The sequence below is a fragment of the Geotrypetes seraphini genome, chromosome 19 (genome assembly GCF_902459505.1).
Source record: "Geotrypetes seraphini chromosome 19, aGeoSer1.1, whole genome shotgun sequence".
Taxonomy (NCBI): Eukaryota; Metazoa; Chordata; class Amphibia; order Gymnophiona; family Dermophiidae; genus Geotrypetes; species Geotrypetes seraphini.
The window spans coordinates 29,015,933-29,039,022 of NC_047102.1; the positions used below are offsets into that span (position 1 = coordinate 29,015,933).

At 42.9% G+C, this 23,090-nt stretch overlaps 1 protein-coding gene across 2 annotated transcripts in view; it reads left to right on the forward strand.

Moving 5' to 3' along the window:
- Positions 1-23,090, forward strand: part of LOC117351965 (protein inscuteable homolog) — a 57,287-nt gene that overhangs the window by 5,575 nt on the left and 28,622 nt on the right. The window contains exon 1 of one of the 2 annotated variants that reach the window (XM_033927880.1): positions 2,346-2,392. The exons of the other annotated variant lie outside the window; for it this stretch is intronic. The gene's annotated coding sequence lies outside the window, so the exon portion shown is untranslated. Of the gene's footprint in view, positions 1-2,345; positions 2,393-23,090 lie in introns of those variants that run through there. 2 annotated transcript variants of the gene reach the window in all.

Here is a 23,090-nt window from a genome sequence, read left to right on the forward strand (position 1 = left end):
ATGCACTGCTTGTTTCTGTTTTATTCTTTTGGGATCTTGCCAGGGACTTGTGACCTGGAATGGCCACTGTTGAAACAGGAGACTGGGCTTAAAGGGCCTTTGGTCTGTCCCAATATGACAACTCTTATGTTCTTATGTAAGCCGATTTTATAAACACCCACTTAAGTATGTAAAATGCTGTTCTGTCTGTGAAATCACTTATTAAACAACTTCCGCAGTGAACACCATCATAGCAAACTGCCAGGTCCCAAGTACTTCTACAGCAGGAATTCATGGAAAGAATTTACTTAAATGTTATTCTAATGCCTCTAATCACATCTTGGGTAAAGTTTTGTCTAATACAGCAAGATCTAGTAAGGCAAAAATGCAAAATGTAGTGTTCAGCTCATCTGTGCCTTTATTTTTTCTGTAATTTTTCTGCAGGCCTGTTCAGTATTGTGAACCTGAATAGTAATGGAGATGGACTGGTTGTGTGATTTGCGGTTTGTTCTTAATTGCGGGGTTTTTTGTTGGGTTTTTTTTTTTCAACTGTACTTTTTGGTCACTTCTATTTCACCTTTTTTGTACACCTCTGTTTCAGCATGACTAAGGGGCCCTTTAACCAAATGGCCCAATCAGCATGCCCATTTGCAGCATCCACTATCTCCTCCTCTCCCTATAGGCTACGGCTCTTAGCACTTGCATTGTGAGGTCATAGAGCTTTATGGTTATAGAAGCAGAAACAATGACAGCAGATAAAAACCAAATGGCCCAATCAGCATGCCCATTTGCAGCCTCCACTATCTCCTCCTCTCCCTATAGGCTACGGCTCTTAGCACTTGCATTGTGAGGTCATAGAGCTTTATGGTTATAGAAGCAGAAACAATGACAGCAGATAAAAACCAAATGGCCCAATCAGCATGCCCATTTGCAGCATCCACTATCTCCTCCTCTCCCTATAGGCTACGGCTCTTTGCACTTGCATTGTGAGGTCATAGAGCTTTATGGTTATAGAAGCAGAAACAATGACAGCAGATAAAAACCAAATGGCCCAATCAGCATGCCCATTTGCAGCCTCCACTATCTCCTCCTGTCCCAAAGAGATCCCATGTGCCTGTCTCACGCTTTCTTGAATTCAGACACCGTCTTTGTCTCCAGCACCTCTACCGGGAGACTACTATTCTCTCTGTAAAGGAGTATTTCCTTAGATTACTCATGAGCCTATCACCTCTTAACTTCATTCTATGCCCACTCACTCTGGAGTTTCCTTTCAATTGAAAGAGACTTGCCTCTTGCATATTTATGCCACATAGGTATTTAAACATTTTTACCATATCTCCCCTCTCCCACCTTTTTTCCATATGCCTTATGCTATAGCTCACTGACCGTTTTAGTAGCTTTCCTCTGGACCGACTCCCTCCTGTTTATATCTTTTTGAAGGTGCTGTCTCCAGAATTGTACACAATATTCCAAATGAGGTCTCATCAGAGTTAGACGCGAGATCCTTGCCTAAGAGCTATATAAAAAAGTTAGGACAGATTTTTTTCTGGTGCCTAATTTGGAGTGCTATTTATGGAATCTGGCACTAATTAAAACACAGTTAATGTGGTAAGTGATCCTGTGTTAATGTCCCACAGAGCCCTCATGCCATTGGTTACATTAATGTATTATCTGCAATTAAAAAACAGAGGGAATACCCCCAAATGTTAAGTCTGGGCTTAGAGCATGGTAAAATCCTACTTTTTAATGAGTAAAGCCCGGGTTTCCGTGCATTTCAGTAAAAGGGTCCCTTGGCATCCATTCATTTTTTAAAATGGAACCTCACCAATTCCATCCCTCCTAACATGGTTCTTTTCCTTCCAACTTGCTTTGCATAAACAGACAATCTCAATGGTCCACAACCCAGAGTTTTAAAGAAACAGTTTGTGGAGAGATCCCTCATAAACTTTACTCCCACAGAGGACCAAATCCCCCTATTTGCTGCTTGGGAATCGCTAGAGTGGCTTTGTGACCGGACCCCAAAGTCAGCAAGTTTTATGCTGGAGCAGTATAGGGTAAGCCTGGCAGTATATGGCTGACATCATCAGAACAACAAAATAAGCCACAATATTTTCTGGTTTAAGTATGTGGTCTCTGGCTTAGAGTCTTCTCAGGAAAAGAAATGGACTGTAAAAATATACACATTCAGTGTTTGGCAGAAAACCTCTCATTTTCCTTCTGACTGTAAAACAACTTGGTCCAGTAAAAGGATACAAACTGGGTGGGAGGGAAAGCATTCAGTGGAAGGCATGCCTGTCCTTGGAGAAAAATGATCTTTTCTCTCTTTTAAAAGTGCAGATGTAGGCAGCTTGCAGAACTTCCTTGGAAGTAGCTCAGTAAAAACCCTGCAACCTATTATCAATGCCACACGATGGTAAGTAAAAACCAGAGAAAGTTATCCATTTTTTTTTCTCTCTTTAGCTACTAAGATCAATTTCCTAGTGCCCAGTGATGGACTACTTTAGATAAACCGAACTTGTGTGTGATTATGGAGCCATTCACTATGGCAGTGGTAGGGAACTCCGGTCCTTGAGAGCCGTATGCCAGTCGGGTTTTCAGGATTTCCCCAATGAATATGCATGAGATCTATTTGCATGCACTGCTTTCAATGCATATTCATTGGGGAAATCCTGAAAACCCGACTGGAATACGGCTCTCGAGGACCGGAGTTCCCTACCCCTGGTTTAGTAAAAGAGGGAGGGGGAAGTGTGTTGGCTTCTAGAGCAGGGGTAGGGAACTCCGGTCCTCGAGAGCCGTATTCCAGTCGGGTTTTCAGGATTTCTCCAATGAATATGCATTGAAAGCAGTGCATGCAAATAGATCTCGTGCATATTCATTGGGGAAATCCTGAAAACCCGACTGGAATACGGCTCTCGAGGACCGGAGTTCCCTACCCCTGCACTATGGGGTTCTTTTACTAAAGGCTCCTTTTGCTAAGCTGCGTTAGGGCATTAACACGCGAAATAGCATGCGCTGAATTGCTGCATGCGCTGGACCTTAACACCAGCATTGAGCTGGCTTATTTCTAGCCATGTAGCGCGCGGTAATATCCTGTGTGCGCTAAAAACGCTAGCGCACCTTAGTAAAAGGAGCCTTAAGCTGCGTTAAGAACTAATGTGCACTTACACGCTAATTCTACAGTACATATAGTGCTAAACATTGCATGCGCCAATTTGGGAGCGTGCCCAATTTGCATGCAATTTAATTGTCAAATGAGCCAATTAGCTCATGAAACAGTATGAAATTATGTTTGGAAGGTAATATGTTAATCTCCGAACAACAAACCAAACCACAAAGGAAAAACCTGAGGTCCAACTGTCTGCAGTAACCAACAATCCAGAACAAACAAACCAAAAAACTGCAGACTTGGTACACGATGCAGGCTGACTTTATTTATAACAAGTAAAACGTTGGTTAAAAACCTTTTACCAGGCAAGGGACCCAACAAGGTCCGTGCTTCGTATAATCTTCATCAGGGGTCCACTTTTGATAAAAGGAAAAGTTATCAAAAGGATAGCCTTGGACACATAGCAGTGAGGCACGCTGAGAAATCTAAAGCACTGGTAACACGCTGTGGACCCCTGATGAAGATTATACGAAACACGGACCGTGTTGGGTCCCTTGCCTGGTAAAAGGTTTTTAACCAATGTTTTACTTGTTATAAATAAAGTCAGCCTGCATCGTGTACCAAGTCTGCAGTTTTTAATATGTTAATCTCCCACATGAACATTGGGGCGACTATGTTATCTGTGGCGGGTGTCAAGCTGTGGAATACCCCGCCAGGAATTCTGCGTTTGTCTGCTGCTAGAACGAATTTTAACAAAATGTTAAAAAACTCAACTGTTTGGGAAGGCTTTTTTGAGTTGGAATTTTATATTCAAACTGGATTTGAAGATTTCTGATGTTTACCGACCTTTTTTTTTAACAACCGAATTAAGTATGTTTGTTTAACATTTTATGCTTGTTGCTATGGAAACCGTAAAGGTACTATACGGTACATACATTTTTAAATAAAATTATCAGCACTAATGGGCATGAATTTAAATTAGCAGTGTAAGGGCTCCTTTTATGAAGGTGCGTTAGCGGTCTAACACACGTAATAGCGCGCACTAAACCGCCGGCCGCGCTAGCCACTACAGCCTCCTCATGAGCAGGCGGTAGTTTTCTGGCTAGTGCGGGGGTTAGCATGTGATAGAAAGCCGCTACAGTGGCTTCGTAAAAGGAGTCCTAAGTGCTGAGCCATCCACAGGATTAGAATGGGCGGCTTGGCATTTAGCTCGTGCTGGCATCTGCATGTAAATTTTCGGTGTGGCTCCAAAAAGGGGGTGTGGCCATGGAAGGATCACGGACAGATCACGGGCTTTCCTGGAATCTGCACACAGTGTTACAGAATAAGGGAGATCTGTACCTAGTTTAGGCAAGAGAATTGAAGGGAGATAGGTTCAGAACAAATGCAAGGAAGTTTTTTTTCACACAAAGGGTCGTGGACACTTGGAATACGCTACCGGAGGAAGTGATCAGGCAGAGTACGGTACAGGGATTCAAACAGGGATTGGACGGATTTCTGAGGGATAAAGGGATCATGGGATACTGAGAGAGGTGCTGGGATGTAACACAAGTATAGAAAGCTAACCAGGTAATAAGTATAGAAACCAAATCAGGTCGTGCATGTGTAAGACCGGAGGGTTAGGACTCCGATGGGAAGATAGGACTTCAATGAGAAACCAAGGTGGCAAGGGAGCCCCTTCTGGTGATTCAGACAGGTCGTGACCTGTTTGGGCCGCCGCGGGAGCGGACTGCTGGGCAGGATGGACCTATGGTCTGACCCGGCGGAGGCACTGCTTATGTTCTTATGTTCTTAATTTGTACCAGGTTTCAGTTGACGTAAATCCTCTCACTCGAAAATTTTGTGCAGTTACTCACAGAGCTCGTCAGCGTCTCCAAAAACGAGCGACTAAATGAATAAGAATTGTTGGTGATTCTGGTTTCAACTCCACAGCACCTTTTCCTTTGATGCTTTGATTCGATTGACCACCGACGCAGGCGTTTGCACTGAAACACGCCTGTGACGGGTCAGTCAATACAGTGAAGTTCATTGTCCCATTTTGCAAGGCCTTTGGTGTTCTTCTTCTGTGGTGTGATGTACACTTTGGTTCCCTCTCTCCACTCCATTCCATGCCATGCACTTTGTACATGAATTAGCATGCAGTGACATAGTAAGGGGGAGGGGAGGCGGATTGCCCCAGGCGTCATCTTCGTGGAGGGTGGAGGTGCCTTTCCTCCTCTTCTCCCCCCACATACATCCTTAAGTCTTCCCTGGTTCAAGCAGCATCTTGCACCAGCCTCAGCTCCTTTCTGACATCACTTCCTTGTCACGGGACCAGGAAGTGATGTCAGAAGGTAGCCTTGGCTGGCACGAGCAATTCACATTTTAAGAGGCACATGGGTGGTGGGGACACTCAAGCAACGGAAAGAGTGGGGGGTGCTTAAGCAGCGGGAACAGTAGCGCTACCCTCCCTCACTATACCACTGTTGGCATGTACCAAGCTTCAAGCCACTGGTAATTGTTAGCATAGCTGTGTGTTAACAGCACACACTAATTCACGTAACAGGGTCCCTTGGTCTTCTGATCTAGTTACCTGTTCACACACTTCATCTAATACTCAAGTCCTCTGTTCTTATCTTTTACCCAATCATTCACCACTGTTCTACCACTGGCCTCTGTACCTGTCCCAAGTGTACTTTAATTATATTCATGGTACAGGCATCTGTCACTCTCTCAAAGTATTTCCTTATGTATAACTTGGAGGGAGCAGTAATGAAAAGTGTTTTTGTAATACAGACCTTGCAGGCTTTGCCCAAGCAAAAGTACACATAGTTTAGCTTTGACTAATGTCACATGAAATATTACTGTTTGTTCTGAGGGTGCTTTCCCAGAACCCCTGGTCTGCCCTGCCCCTGGGAATGCCTCTGCAAGTTTTTGGATAAACTTATGCATGTTGTTGAGAAATGTATGTAGGGCAGGGCAAAAAAAAAATGAAAAACCCCATTTTAATGAGTAAAACTGACTTTGATTATTGCTTTCAGAAAGCATAATGATGACAGTTTGCATCTCAGCAGTGCAGGGTTAAAATGTTAAACACCCTGCCATAATTCTCTTTAATGTGCATTTTCCCACTGGAAGAAAAAGTCTCTAGGGGCTTGTAATTGCCACAGTTCTTCCTAACCACTATTCTGTAAATAAGCACAACTTAAACACTGCGTGATTGTTGGAATTGTCCGGGTCTCGCCGCATCTGGGTAGGTAGAACTGACATTTCAGCCATCATTCTGTGGCTTTTTTCAGGGTGTGCTGTGAAGTCTGCAGTTTGTCTTTATATATAAGAACATAAGAATAGCCTTATTGGGTCCATCAATGGTCTCACGATGGCCAATGCAGGTCACTAGTACCTGGCCAAAACCCAAAGAGTAGCAATATTCCATGCTACCAATCCAGGGCAAGCAACGGCTTCCCCCGTGTCTTTCTCAATAACAGACTATGGACTTTTCTTCCAGAACCTTGTCCAAACCATTTTTAAAACCGGCTACACTATCTGCTCTTCCTCTGACAACGCGTTTCAGAGCTCAACTATTCTGAGTGAAAAAATTTTTTCCTCCTATTGGTGTTAAAAGTATTTCCGTGTAACTTCATCAAGTGTCCCCTAGGCTTTGTAATTTTTGACGGAGCGAAAAATCAATCCACTTGTACCCTGATTGGCTGAGGCTTGAGCAACAGAGTTTCCTACCTCGATCGCTTCAAGCCCCGGCCAATCAGATTTGAGGTCCCACTATAAAGATAAACTGCAGACCTCACAGCACACCCTGAAGAAAGCCACAGCGTGATGATGGAAACAGTGTTTCTGTAGTCTACTAGAGAGAGATGCGGGGACAAAGATTCATCCCTGCCCCTTCACTGTCCCCACATTTTCATCCATGTCCCCTCACCTTTCTCGCAGTTTCAAGTTTATTAGGTATTTACATACCACCTATCAAGGTTATCTAAGTGGTATTACAATCAGGTACTCAAGCATTTTCCCTATCTGTCCCGGTGGGCTCACAATCTATCTAACGTTTTCCAACCCCGTCCCCTCCCCATCCCCACAGTCTTAATTTTCTTCCTTGCATCTCTCTGCTCAAAGCAGAAAGATGATTTTATGCAATTTTACGGGCTTAAGGCATCACAAAATAAACATTTTAAAGCCTATAGCGGGCTTTTTTCCAACTTTTGTTGGGCTTAAAAGAACATCAATAAAAGTACAACTTGTGAGGCATGTCGGGTTCCGCTTTGCACACAGAAATCCAAATAGCTTAATACTAGTGATATTATAGTCCAGACAATACTTTTAGCTCTAATTTAGGCAATAAGAATAAGGAATACGAGTATACAATGTCAGGTGCAACTCTGGGGAAGAGTGAACAAGAAAAGGACCTGGGTGTACTGATAGATAGGACCCTGAAGCCGTCGGCACAATGCGCGGCAGCGGCAAAGAAGGCAAATAGAATGTTGGGCATGATAAAGAAAGGAATCTCGAGTAGATCGGAGAAAGTTATAATGCCGCTTTATAGGGCAATGGTCAGACCACACTTGGAATACTGCGTCCAACATTGGTCTCCCTACCTAAAGAAGGATATAAAACTGCTGGAGAGGGTGCAGAGACGAGCAACAAAACTGGTGAAGGGTATGGAGAAACTGGAATACGAGGATAGACTTATAACACTAGGATTGTTCTCCCTTGAGAAAAGGAGACTGCGTGGGGATATGATCGAGACCTTCAAAATACTGAAAGGAATCGACAAAATAGAGCAGAGAAGATTATTTACACTGTCCAATTTGACACGGACTAGAGGACATGTAATGAAGCTAAGGGGGGGCAAGTTCAGGACTAATATCAGGAAGTTCTGCTTCACTCAGAGAGTAGTTGACACCTGGAATGCCCTCCCAGAGGAGATTATTGCGGAATCGACCGTCCTAGGCTTCAAGAGCAAACTAGATGCATATCTCCTTAAGAGAGGCATATAAAGATATGGTGGACTATAAATTACGCCAGGTGTACACCTGGCAGGGCCTCCGCGTGTGCGGATCGCCGGACTTGATGGACCGAAGGTCTGATCCGGAGATGGCAGTTCTTATGTTCTTATGTTCTTATGTAATTATTCATGCGCAAAAACATGGAATTTTAATTCTTATTAATTCTAGTTTTTTTTTGTCAATAATGAAAATTTTAGCTTTTATTCAGTCCTATCCCAAAACTTGTAGCTCTTATTCATTTCACAATATCGCAACAAATAAAGCAAGAAGCGTTTTTGGTTTTTTTTGTGTGTGAGTATAACAGACAACTGCAAACGTATCAAGTTTCAAGTTTTATTTACCCCCCCCCCTCTTTTACAAAGGTGCGCTATGCTTTTTAGCGTGCGGTAAATATTAGCGCCCACTAATTACGCGCTAAACGCTAATGCGTGCATGTTATCTTATGGATGCATTAGCAGTTAGCGCACATGTTGATTTAGCACGTGCTAAATGTGCACTATAACGCTTAACGCACCTTTGTAAAAGAGGGCCAAAGTCTCGATATACTGCTTGATATTCCCTCAGCGGTTTACATAATACAATTTTCCAAAATTAAAGAAAATTAAAAAAGTGATTAGATGCACACGATTAAAATATTTTAAAAGGACAACTGCACGAGACATAAAAGGGAGAAGGGTAGGATACATTGCCTACAATAAAAAAATAATGGGGAGGATAAAACATAAGGACATACGGGTTAGGTATGATTAAGCTCTGGGTCTCCATCTCATACAGTCTTTAGAAAGGAAGGCTTTGAGGTTAGACTTGAATTTATCAGAGTTGGTTTCCTGCCTCAAATTTATTAGGAGAGAATTCCAAAGCGAAGGCGCTACCACTGAAAAATCGTTTTGCAGGTTGTGTCATAGAGAGACTTGAAAGAAGATATTGTTGTGAAGATCTAAGCGTTCTTGAGGTTATGCGTGGAATCAAAAGTTTGGTTTGTACTTTGAATGCGGGAAATAGGATTTTGAATGTAATTCTATGGGAAATGGGCAACGAATGGGCTTTTTTTTCAGAAGCGGTGTTACGTGGTCAACTATTTTTTTAGCATTGAAGATAATTTTTATAGCAGTATTTTGAATTATTTGAAGTCTCCTGATTTCTTTTTGTGTAATTCCCTGAAAGAGTGAATTACAGTAGTCTAAATTGGAAATGACTAATAAATGAACAAGAATAATAATGGATTTGGAATCTAAAAGTGATGTGAGAGAACAGATCATTTTAAGTTTAAAGTAACATTTTTGAACTACAGAACTGATGTGTACGTTAAAGGACAGTTTATTGTCCAAAACTACACATAAGGCCACTGGCTGGCTGGCTGGCATTCCACTGTCCCTCTCTACATGCTCTGCCATCTCTCTCTCTCTCTCTTATTCTCTCCCTCCACTGTGACATGATCCCTTCCTTCCTCACCCTCCATTCCATGACCCTGCCCTCCCTTCCCCCCTGTGCCATGATCCCTCCATGTGCCCTACCTTTGTAGACTGCTGCTGTGGGAATACCAGCTCTCCCACACTCTACCTTTAGATCTAGTGGTTTAGTGGCCTCTTTAGGGGTGAAAAAAAAACAACTCTTTCCTGCCCCTGCTACTGGTGCAGCTGCTTCCAGCGCACCAAGTCTTGGCAGCCATCTTGAATATCTTTCAGAGTAACTATGGAATTACGGTAGGAACAATTACCATGTCACTCGATACTACCTGTCAGTCCAAAGGAAACAGCAGAGGGGGGCCAGGTCTTCAAACGAACCACCCTTTAATAGCAATCAATACAGTCTATGCAAGAAATCATATAAGCAAACATAGGACTTGACACAGGCCTTGTTTTGGCGAGTAAGCCTGTATCAGGAGTCCAGGGTATTAATATGCAGTTAGTCAATGGCCATAAAGTACACTTCTCCCTCCATATTCGCGGGGGTTAGGGGCAGAGCTGGCCTGCGAATAATGAAAATTTGTGAATAACTTTTGGGCCAAATCTGACCCATCCCGCCTCCCAGACCTTACCTGGTGGTCTAGTGGTGACACAGAGCAGGAGCGAACTTCCTATATTCCTGCTTCATGCAGAGCCATCATCGAAAATGGCTGCTGTGAGTTCCCATTGTAGTCTTGTGAGACCATGGGAACTCACAGCAGTCATTTTTGATGACGGCTCTGCACGGGGAAGGAGTGTAGGAAGATCGCTTCTGCCCCGCATCACCTCTAGACCACCAGGTAAGGTCTGGGGAGGTCAGGGATGGGGAGATTCACAAGGGGGGGTCCTAGGCCCCAAAACCATGAATAATCAAATTTGCAAGTAATGAAACCGCGAATCCGAAGGGAGAGCTGTAATGCCAAATCACAAAATATACTAATTGTTGCTGCTATGTAGAAAGGTAACAAATGTGAAAAGCAAATCTTCTACCTACCAAAATGCAGTGAGACCCAAACAACTGCATCAATCATGATACCAGCCATGGAAACCTAAAAGAACACTTAAACGGTGCATATTTACAAAGGGGGTAGTCACATGGGCGAAGCATGACCAGGACTCGCCCTTAAACCAAAACCAGAGGTGCAGTCCAACAAAATGAACACAGAGGAATAAAAAAAGTTGGATAAAACACACAGTCCAGTGCAATGTGGTGAAAATCATTTTTGTTCAGACAACCCTGATGTGGCCACTTTGCAAATTTTGCCTGCATCAGGAACTTGCTGTAGCCTTATTCAATCTTCAAAGAGTACAATTGCATCTGATAGGTATATCCCGATAATAATCCATTTAAGCAGATTGTTCTCAAAACCATAGGCAAATGAAATTCCATGTCACTGAAGCTTAACAAGGGAAAGAAGGCACAGATGTTTCTTTATAAACTAGCTCCTACCAGGAGCTTTGTTATTGACTTGGTCTTCATATGTGGATGTTCTTTTGAATATTGACCAAAGTTCAGTCATAACGTTTAAATAATCAAGTCCCATGTTTCAACTGTGAATGTTTATTCTAGTAACTGCATGCAGTAACTTCATGCTCCGTATGCAACTTGAAACGTGTAAGATCTATTTTAATGATAAATTGAGACAGACGGAAGATGTGCGTCTCAATTCTTGTAATGGATCAAACATGTTGTACATCTTTTCCTTAGCAGTGCAGACATTCCGAAAGTGAAAGAAACCTAGGGGTCCTTTTATACAACTGTGGTAAGCATTAATGCGTGCTTACTGCAGGCTAAAATCCAATACTGCGGGGCGCATTCAGGTGTCTTGTGGTAGTATTGGCATCTGCGTCTGCTTTTCATGTTCTATAATTTTTCTTTTTTACTGCTTGGGGCATAGAGTAGGCATGCCTAGCGCTAATCTGTTAGTGCAGCTACATCCCTGCACGCTAACTGGTTAATATGTGGTTAGCAATTGAGTCCTTAGTACCTATACAATAGGTATAATTAAGGGGTCATATGCTAATGGCAACACACTAATGCAGTGTCTCTCAAACTTTTTTAGCTTGGGTCTTAGGCACATGGGCTGGGTTGGGCTCCCTCCTGCCGGTATTGTCGGGGTATGGGGGTGGGGGTGGATCGCGATCGCCCCCCCAAACTGCTGCGAACCGCAGCAGGAGAGATTAGGCATCTCTCCTGCCGCAGTTTGCGGCAGTTCAGGAGAAGGATTGCAATCACGGCAAGGGAGATGAAGCATCTCTCCTGCCATGATTGTTGTGGGGGGGGGGGGGAGGGGGAATTCTATAATCAGTGTCGTTTTTGACAAACACCGGTTACAGAATCCAGTTTTTAGACCAAGGACTGGCCCCTCCTTCGCCTAAAAGGTCTTGTTTTGGGCATTTGGGACATGGGCTATTTTTTGGTTGATAATGTGTTCTAAGGTTAGACATAGTGGTGGTCTGGGCGATTAAACTGCTGAATGTAGAGGTAGGCCATTCTCAAAATAATCCTCATTTTGGATGTTTTTCTGAGAATGGACATTTTCCCTGCTGCTACTTTCAGCATTTAGGGCCTTAGGTCAAAAGGGGACTTAGATGTATTTTTTGATTATGCCCCTCCACGGCTGCTAAGTCTGTACTTTCACTTAAGTTTTGTCCTGTATATACTGTGAATGTACTCTTGGAATCTGTTCTGGGCTCCTTTGGGAAGACGTATTAAATGAAAGAATAAACGTCATCTACTCTAGTGTATACTTAGGAAGGGAATTTTAAAAAAATAAAGTAAAATTCTGGAATCTCTCGTGGCCCATCCGGAATCTCTTCGGGGCACATCACTGTGCCCTGGCACATAATTTGAGAGACCCTCGTTAATGGGAAGATTAGCGTGAGGCCATTATCACACCAAGGGAAATTATGGCCATTTTACAGCTGTGCTAAAAGTGGTCTCAGCACGTGGGAAACCCACGTGCTAATCATAACACAGGCCACTTTTTAGTGTGTCGTTGTAAAAGGGCCTCTTAGTTTGCAATTAAATGCAGGGCGGCTATTTTCTGGACATAAGATTTCACTAACCAGACATTGAAGAGCTTTTTTGTCCGTTGTAATATTTTGCTCATGCTTCTTCCGATTGCCAGGAAAGCCATTTGCTACCTCATTTAATCCTGCCTAGAGTGTGGCCATTACCTGCGAGAACTGCTCTTTGGAATCTCCCAGGGAGGATCTGTAACACAGCTTAATACATAAGCTATCTCTTTACACCAGGCCGCAAATAAACAGATCTCAGGAAGTGCTGCTCATTTTCCAGTCACCGTGGTTCTCTTTTCATTGTCTCGTTATATCCTAACGGTTCATCCTTCTGCCTGGATTTCTAAAATGGATCTGAACAAATGGACTTCTGTGACTTCTGTGCATTCCTTTATTTTTGTGTAAACCTTTCCTTCTGTTTTATTATTTATCGGTAGAGTTGAAATGTGATCAGGTTGGCAGAGCACCGAGCCTGGTAAGAGAGCGAGTTCTTGTTTTTAATAGCTGGTTGTGGGATCAGGCTAAGTGCTTCGATAGTTAACTGAAAGATGTTTGTAAGCAGTAGATATTTGCTCCATAAAGAATTTGAGTATTCTATTTCATCTTCGTTGTTTCAGGATTCTCTCTTAAGGTTTGTGATTCTTATGCAATCCTGTTGATTTGCTTATCATACTTCACCTCATATTTGTGCTATATTTTGCTGTTTAGGATGCCATTATAGTGGAAATAAAGGCATGCTTAAAAAAAAACTTCCCTAATGGCATTTAAACCTACTCCAAGTGATGCATGTCATTTACTGGCTTGTCTAGATTTGAGGTCTCAACCAGTAAAACAGGGCTGCCATATTTCCCAATCAGAAAATCCAGACCCCCCCCCCAGACCCACCCTCAGGCCTGTCCAGTTTTGCCCAACCCCCTCTAAGCCCTCGGACTTCCTCCCTGCCCGATGCGATTTGAGGGAGCTTTTCAAAACCCAAACACAGTGCCGGATTTTGAAAAGCTGTCTGGACCACCGGACATGCCCTCAAAAGAAGGACATATCCAGGAAAACCTGGTAACCCTAAGTATAGAGGGTTTGCCCTAAATACCGGCGCCTAACTATGCCAACTTTTTGGTAGGCTCCTTGGAGTAGGCGCCTACCTGAAAGCGGTAGGCACTTATTAACCAACTAATTTCCATTTAAGCCAGTTATGAGATGCTGATTACTTGTTATCAGTGCTGATTAAGCTTTTTAAATAATTATTCCCCCACCCCTTTTTTACAAAACTGCAGCGTGGTTTTAGCGCCGACTGTGACGGTAACAGCTCCATTGCTAATAGAATTCCTATGAGCATCAGACCTGTTACCACTGCGGCCTGCATTAAAAACCACGCTACGTTTGTGTAAAAGGGGAGGGGGCAAGATCTGGGTGCCTAACTTTAGGCATTTAAAAAAAAAAAAATAGAATCTGGGCCTTAGTGCTTCAATATTGTGTTTTCAATTGCTAGAGACAGGCAGGTTCTCTGGAGTATTGCAGAGCTTGCCTGTCCCTCACTAGTGAAATAATAGTGAAACAGCGCCCCCTTCTGTCAGGGCTGTAGGTGGAGGACTCCCGCTCAGCTTAGAGCAGGGGTGTCAAAGTCCCTCCTCGAGGGCCGCAATCCAGTCAGGTTTTTAGGATTTCCCCAGTGAATATGCATGAACTCTATTAGCATACAATGCATGCATGCAAATGGATCTCATGCATATTCATTGGGGAAATCCTGAAAACCCGACTGGATTGCGGCCCTCGAGGAGGGACTTTGACACCCCTTGGTTAGAGGGAGCAGTGATTGCTAGTTTTGAACATGTGCTCACAGTTGATCCGACCAGATTAAAAAAAACAAAATGGCAGGGCCGACGCAATACCATCCAGCTGGCAAACCTATACTTTATACGTACCTAACTTTGTGGCTTCAGTTTCAAGCTATTTGCTTGCAGATCCATAGGCTGCCAATTCAAAATGGTCCAGACATGACAAATCTTGACATTTCTTCCTTGGGGAATCTTCCGAGTTAAATCAGTTTGCAGTTAATACTTCTGCATTTAATATAATTTAGATTGCGAGTCCACTGGGACAGAGAGGGTATTCATTTGGTCTGTAAAGTCTCCCTCATTGTATTAATATTATAAACCGCTTAATACTTATGTGCATACGGTATATTAAATATAATAAATCAAATCAGTATGGAGGGCAGCATAGTTCCTTTAAGGTTTCCCATATTCTTTTGGACCTAGAAGCTACAGTAGATTCTTTGGAGGCTGATACCAGACAAACAGCTGCCTTGCAAATGTCACATCCATGAATATGCCGCTTAGAAATCTGAAAAAGGCTTCTTCTAGATGCCTGGAGCTAGGAAATGTAACAATGTGTACTTGTTCCAGATTCAACATGCTACAATATACATTTTGGTTCTATAACTGCAGGCACAGTGCGTTGTATTGCGATGCTGGTTAACAAGGAAAATGCTTTTCAATGAATCATAAAATATTAAATGGTAGGATTTAGGGAGATTTGGATTTAGTACATAGTTGAGCACAGTTTCTTATTAATTGTTGAACATAAAAAAAAAAGGAAAAGAAAGCAGTGAGGGGTTGATCCAGTGGCTCATGTGAAAGCGCTGTGTAGGTCACTGGTTTTGTTCCTGTGCGGAGTTCTGGTTCTCTAGGGCAGTGATTCCCAACCCTGTCCTGGAGGAACACCAGGCCAATCGGGTTTTCAGGCTAGCCCTAATGAATATGCATGAGAGAGATTTGCATATGATGGAAGTGATAGGCATGCAAATTTTCTTCATGCATATTCATTAGGGCTAGCCTGAAAACCCAATTGGCCTGGTGTTCCTCCAGGACAGGGTTGGGAACCACTGCTCTAGGGAAGTATTTCTCAACCTTTTCAAGCCAAGCACCCCCTAGGCCTAACAATTACCAACCGAGTACCCCGCCTAAACTCCGCCCCTGACCCACACACACTCCGCCCCTGACTCGCATCTCCATAATAATAGTACTAATTATAATGCAATTTCTTCCATCCATTTTTCATATACACACAATATAATCTTATTAATACATAATGGTAACCACATAATTATAAAAACACAAAGCACACCAAAGAGGTCAAGGTAGATGACTTTAAAATATGCAATGTCACCTCAGTAACTATAGAAAAATAGACAAATATAGTACAAAATATAGACAGCAGATATAAATTCTCAAAACTGACACATTTTGATCGCTAAATTGAAAATAAAATCATTTTTCCTACCTTTGTTTGGTGATTTCATGAGTCTCTGGTTGCACTTCCTTCTGACTGTGCATCCAATATTTCTTTCTTTCTGCTTCCTGCATGCTTCCTCTCCTTCAGATATCATTCCATTCCCCAACCAACATCTCTCTCTGTCCCCTCCAGGAGTCCAATTTTTCTTCCTCTCTCATTCCCCAGATCATGTGTAGCATTTTTCACCTCTGCCCTTCAGCTTCATGCCCATTTATCCTATCACCCCTCTCCAACATCATGCCACATCTCTCCCTCCATCACAATGTCCCAACATTCATCCCCCTTACATCCCCTTCAATCTATCCCTCTGTTCCCTTTCCACCACCTTATCCAACATTTCTCCCTCTCATCCTTCTATTCCCCATGCATCTCTACCTCACTCCTCTCTCTCTCTCTATGTTCAATTTTCCTCTTCCTTTCCACATGTGCACCATCTCTTTCCCTCTCACTCACACACTCAGGCCCAATAATTGTCCCTTTCTATTCCCTCCCTCCTAAGTCTCAAGTTAGTGCCACCTTCCTCCCTCCCTTGTGTCCCAGGTTCATGCCCCCTCCCTTCCTTCTGTGTCCCAAGTTTGTTCCCCCTCCCCCTCACTGCCTTCCAGCCTTTGTCCCATCCCCTTCCTTCCTCCCCTGAAGCCAACCTGTGCTGAAGCCACTGACGATTCCTCCCTGCCACCCAACACACTACATCCACCCCTCGGTCCGCCACCGCTGCACCCACCACTGCCACCCAATACGCTCCAACCAATAAGTCCCCTGCCGCAACTCCAGGTGAGGAAGGGCCAGGCGGATGCAGTGAATGCACATCGCCAGCCCCCAACATCAATTCTGACGTTGGAGAGAAGGTTCTAGGCCAGCCAAAACCCAAAGAGTAGTAACATTCTATGCTACCAATCCAGGACAAGCAGAGGCTTCCCCCATGTCTTTCTCAATAACAGACTATGGACTTTTCCTCCAGGAACTTGTCCAAACCTTTCTTAAAATCAGCTACAATATCCGCTCTTACCACAACCTCTGCCAATGCGTTCCAGAGCTTAACTATTCTCTGAGTGAGAAAAAAAAAGTAAAAGCCAGATGTCTCAATCCATCCTCCTTTTTCTGGAGCCATAGAGTAACCCTACTCCCATCATTGATCTCCAACCTTTTTCATATAAAGGGCCACAGTGTTAGGGTAACCAGATGTCCGGATATACCTGGACATGTCCTCTTTTTAGAGAACATGTCCAGTTGTCCAGAAAGCTTTTCAAAACCCGATACTTCCAGCTCAGGACCGCATCGGGAGGGCATCTGCGCAATGCGGTGACATCACAAGTACATCGTGTGATGTCATTGTGTGATGTCATTGCATCACACCTGCCCATGCACAGATGCCCTCCCAACTTGACTCTGAGCAAGACAACAGGTTGAGGGGGACAGGGCTGGGGGCAAAGCTGGGGCGGAATGTGGCGTGACTTGAACAGAAAGGGGCTGGGCTGGGTAGAACTGGGTGGGCCTGGAGGTGGGGCCATGGGTCCGGATTTTACAGTAGTAAAATCTGGTAACCCTATGCAGTGCGAATAACCTTCAAAATTCATGCATCATTCACCGTATACTTTACGGAAACTCCGCGGCTCCTCTCATCCAGCTCTTCTCCAAGGCATGGTCTACTTCCCGCAGAACCTTCAACAGAATACTTCTAAATCTCCCTTCCACAAAAAAAAATCTGCAATACAAACGTGTTTTCCACTCCATGCTCACCTTTCTAGGCGTAAAAACTTGGAATGACCTTACTGAAATGACCAGGACGGAACCTAACCACATCAAATTCCGGAAGAAACTGAAAACTCATCTATTTGACACCTAATCACTTGTATCCTCTTCTCCTCCTGTATCTTCCTGCCCTCCATTGTCCTCCCTACCCTCTTCTAACCCCTTCTTCTGTAATGTCGCCAAGAGCTTGTATAGGTATGTGCGACGCACAAAAGGAAGAAATAAATAAATAGGAGAAAGCTCTGAGGGCCACCAAAAGATTTCAAGCTTACACATACTACGAATTTTGTAAACAGCCTTGACCTGTTTGTTCAGGCTGGACATCAAACATTAAAAATTAATACAAATATTGAGTCTACAATATATTTTTTAAAAAATCACTTTATTTTGAATTGTCAACAGTAGCAAATAGACACCCCCCTCCCCCCCCCTGCTTTTACGGTGCACCCGGAGTGCTAAATGCTCCAATACTCGCAGAATTACTATGAGCACTGGAGCAACATCAGAGCATTTAGAGATCTGGACCGTGGTAGAAACCTTTACCTCAGCTTAGTAAAAAGAGGGGGGGGGGGGGGGGAGGGGGGAGGGGGGAATTAATGAAACACCTGTGCAACACACTTAGGAGATTCTTTATAGTTATTATATCAAATGGTTCACCTCCTTGATCTATCTCCTTCAATTTATGGGTTTATGGATTAGGAAAATCGCTAGTAAATGCATTGTGGCACCTCCTTGCCAAATTTCTAATGCAGTGGACATGCCTTCCCTTCCCTCCCCCCCCCCCATATTTTGACCCTTGTTTAAAGTGGACTATTAGACTCAAGAGATATCTATTCATTCCTTAATTGTTATCTGTGGCAGAACAGAAGCTTTTGATTGAGGTTATGCAATAATCCTTTGCATTTCTTCCAAGTATGCATTTTGTCTGCAGATATGGAAACATGGAAAATAAAATATAATTAAAATAGCCACATATAAATATGACAAAGAAGAAATAGAAATCTGCAAATGACAAGAAATTCCAGTAATACTTCTTATGTCATTCTGTTGTTTCTAAGAGAAAAGACTCAAATACTTTTGATCAATTTGTTTCATTGTAGTGCATATTCTTTGCAGACAGAACTTCCTGAAACAAATGAATCACTGCCCCTCGCTGCCAATTTACCCTACCTCCCCAATTTCTATAAAAGACCCCAATGTAGGTGCCCCCAGTCCCATTTTCATCTTACTTAGAAACATTGAACCATGATGGCAGATAAAGGTCAAATGGCCCAGCCAGTCTGCCTATCCACAGCATCCTCTATCTCCTCCTCTCTCTAAGAGATCCCACGTGCCTATCTCACGCTTTCTTGAATTCAGACACAGTCTTTGTTTCCACCACCTCTACTGGGAGACTATTCCATGCATCTACCACCCTTTCTGTCAAAAAGTATTTCCTGAGATTACTCCTGAGCCTATCACCTCTTAACTTCATTCTATGCCCCCTCACATTCCAGAGCTTCCTTTCAAATGAAAGAGACTCTCCTTATGTGCATTTATGCCAAGCAGGTATTTAAACATCTCTATCATATCTCCTCTCTCCCATCTTTCTTCCAAAGTATACCTATTGAGATCCTTAAGTCTGTCCCCATGTGTCTTATGACCATCAACCATTTTAGTAGCTTTCCACTGTACCGACTCCATCGTGTTTATATCTTTTTGAAGGTGCAGTCTCCAAAATTGTACACAATATTCTAAATGAGGTCTCATCAGAGTCCTATACAGGGCATCAATGCTTCCTTTTTCTTACCAGCCATACCTCTCCCTATGCATCCTATGCCTAACATCTTTCTAGCTTTTGCCATCATCATCTTTTGACCCGTTTGGCCTTCTTAAGATCATCACATACTATCACACCCAAGTCCCACTCCTCTTTCACGCACAAAGGTTCTTCACCCCCTAACCTGTACCGTTCCCTCGGGTTTTTGCAGCTCAAATGCATGACCTTGCATTTCTTAGCATTAAATTTTAGCTGCCAAATTTTGGGCCATTCTTCAAGCTTCGCTAGGTCTTTCTTCGTGTTATTCACACCATCTAGATGTAGGACAACCCGAACAATTGTCCAAAAGCTATTCAGACTTAAGACATATCTAACATAGCTGGTTAGCACCAATATTAACTGGCTAAGTTGAGCAGCCAGAAAGACCCACATATATAGCAGATCAAGGGGTCCCTTTTACAAAGTCACAGTAGTGATTTTTCCGTGGCAAATGCACTGAAGCCCATGGGGGGGGGGGGGGAATTATTACTGTGGCTTTGTAAAAGGAGCCCTATATTTGGCTTGATATGTTGTCTTGATATGTCTGTTACACGTGACAATCGGAGGGAAACAAGATTCTATGTATGTCATTTGGAAACCGCACAGTTATATGCAGTATGTAAATTTTTAAATAAATAATAAACTTAGCTGGCCAGTCAATGAATATCAGCTTAATTTGCTATGTTTTTAGTGGCCAAAAACCCTCTGGCCCGGCATTGTATATCTGGATTTGCTGCCAACTGCGGCAGATAGCCAGGCCCTATTTCTCTACCTGAAGCAACGCGACATGCCCAAGGTCACAAGGTGTGTCGGTGGGAGAAGAGTGATTTGAACTCTAATTTTGCTGGTTCACAGCTTGCTGCTGCAACAACTAGGCCACTCAACTGCTTAAGGCTGTGCGAGCACTGTGTATCGGTGAAACAATCAAAATCAATAATCAAAGGCGACAAGTGGGGGGCGGGCCAAGATGGCGGCGATGTGAGGAGCCGTGAGAGATGCTTTGAAATCTTCTCCGAGCCTGCTTTTCGTAATTAAAAATAATACCTTTATTCGTGATGCCTCATACGAAGAGGAAAGGGGTGGACAGGGTCACTTCCTCGCCGGCCCTGGCGTCCACCCCGATACAGCAGACTATGGACCGTTTCTTTTCGGCTCTCCCTGCGGCTGTATGTTCCGGAGTGGAGAGCTCGGCGCTGGGCGGCGATTTGAGGGAGTCGCTTGCCCTTTCAGGCACTGAAATATCTTTGTCTCCTCTGGGTTCCCTCATGCATCCATGCCCGGCGACCGCCGAGACGCTGAGGCGAGAGACACGCGATCCTGGAAGTGGAGACGCAGGGTCTCCCAGCGAGGGCACAACATCTACGGCTGGACAGCTGATGGAAGCAAGCAAGAGAGGGGAGTCTCTATCCTCTCCGACGGAGGTTTCCATGCACATCATCTGGCATTTGCTTCAGCGGATGGAGGGGAAAATGGAAAAATCAACTGAAGAGGTAACTAAAATAATTGAGAAACTGGACTTACTAACTGGAACAGTTGAAGCTATGAGATTAGACTTTACAGTCCAAGCTAAGCAGATGCAGGAGGAAATACAGCATTTCCAACAGTTTAGGGTGGCTTCAATCAAAGATAGTTCCTCTATTCATATGAAATTAGAGCAATTTGAAAATTTTAATAGACATTTGAATAGACGTATCTTAAATTTCCCACAAATTCCGGGTGTGTTGCCTCTTGACTTATTGAAAAGATACTCGATTGAAAATTTAAAAGTTTCTCCAAATTGTATTCCTCCAATAAATAAAATTTATTATTTACCAAATAAGAAGATGCCTGGAAGAGAAGAAGGTGAAAATGAGATTGAAAGAGAGAAAAGAGGGGAAAAAAATGGGATAGATTTTGCAAATGTGACTGCTCTTCACGAACAAACAATAACAGCTGACCCTGATAGAGCAACGCTCTTAGTATCATTTGTATTTGAGCAAGATGTAAATATGATTATGAAATTGTTCTTTAAAAACTCTCAAAAACTATTTGGGGAACAGAAAATATGGATATATCCTGATGTCGCAAAGACCACTCAAGAACGGAGGAAAGAATTTCTCTCTATGTGTCAAGAGACTATTAATTTGGGAGCAACGTTTCTCTTAGCGTACCCCTGCAAATGCTTGGTTAGATATTTAGGAGTTAAATACACATTTTTTTCTCCAACTCATCTGAAGGAATTCTTGGATGTTAAGAAGATCATCAAGGATTGAGGGATAATGGAGGTAGAGGGCGCTTAGATACATTAAGCCTATTTGTTTAATTAAATGCCTCTTTAATTTTCTCTCATTATTTCTTACTGCTTGACCACCCCCCCTATTATGGGGATAAAGTATATAATTGTAAGAATGAAGTAGTATAACTTTTGGTTTGTTTTTCCTCCCTGTGTTTGATGGAACAAGATATATTCTTGTAAAATTTGATGTATAATTAGAAATAAATAAATAAAATAAAATAAAAAAAATAATCAAAGTCGCCCCGTGATACAAAACACACACTACACAAATAATATATATAGTGTAGCGATTATTTATAAAATTTTATTTTGGAAAATAAACCCTCCAAGACCTTAGGCCTCTTTTACTTAGGTGCGCTAACCGACTAGCGCACGCTAATGAAATTAGCGCATGCTAAACACTAATGCATGCATGTTAGTCTATGGACGGATTAGCGCATGCAAATCGGTTAACGCACCTTAGTAAAAGAGGGGGGTTAATGAAAATCCTGTATTTTGAAGAATTTCACTGTAGCAGGTCAAATCTAATCTAGTATTTTTGTGTCGCACAAACCTATACGGGCTGTAGGCGACTTGCAAAAGAAGAAAGGAAGCTTGGTCAGGAGGGGGCGGGGGAAGGAGAGCCTAGTCATAGTACGTAAGAGAACGTGTGCGCGGGTGGTCTTCTAGAGTTTGATCGTGAAAAAGTAGAGTTTTCAGTTTCTTCCAGAAAAGGGAGTGGTTGGATTCTGTTCAAACACAGGTTGAAAACAACAACAACAACAAAAAAAAAACCTCCAAAGAACTGCCTTTTTTCTTCATTGACTTCATACTCTATGTCGAAAAATACTTTTGCATCAACTGATTCAAACACATCCCCAGACGCCAAAGAGATGAAAACAGCACTTATCTTTTGCTTCCGATTTACTCCCTCGTCAGAGCTTTATCAAGGGTCAAGTGCTGTGGTGTTTATCCCAGTGATGTGTTAGGGCCATATCTAGTTAGGTTTGTGTGTGCGTTTCACCCTTCCCAGGGAATCGCATACACCCCACACAAAACTCTAAATCTATATAAAACAAGGCTACACTTCTAACAGCACAGCTGGCTACTATTCTGATACAGACGACTGTCTATTTTTAGGCTCTTCATATAGGCTAAACAATTATGGATTCCTGAATATTGGCATAACCTACCTACCTTGTTATAGACTTTTATTTTTGTCATGTTGGCCACTTTGCTATGTCACACAATGGAACATAAATACTGCACTTCCCTGGTTCTAAGAATAATTTACTGTAAAAAGCTATCATTTACTTTCAGAGCAGAAAGGGATCATTAGCCAAATGGATGAGAGCAAGTCGCGGCCTTAGAACGCTAAAGGGTCTGAAATGGAAATTTCTAAATGGGGCTATCAATACCACATACTGAATTAAGATTGCGGGCA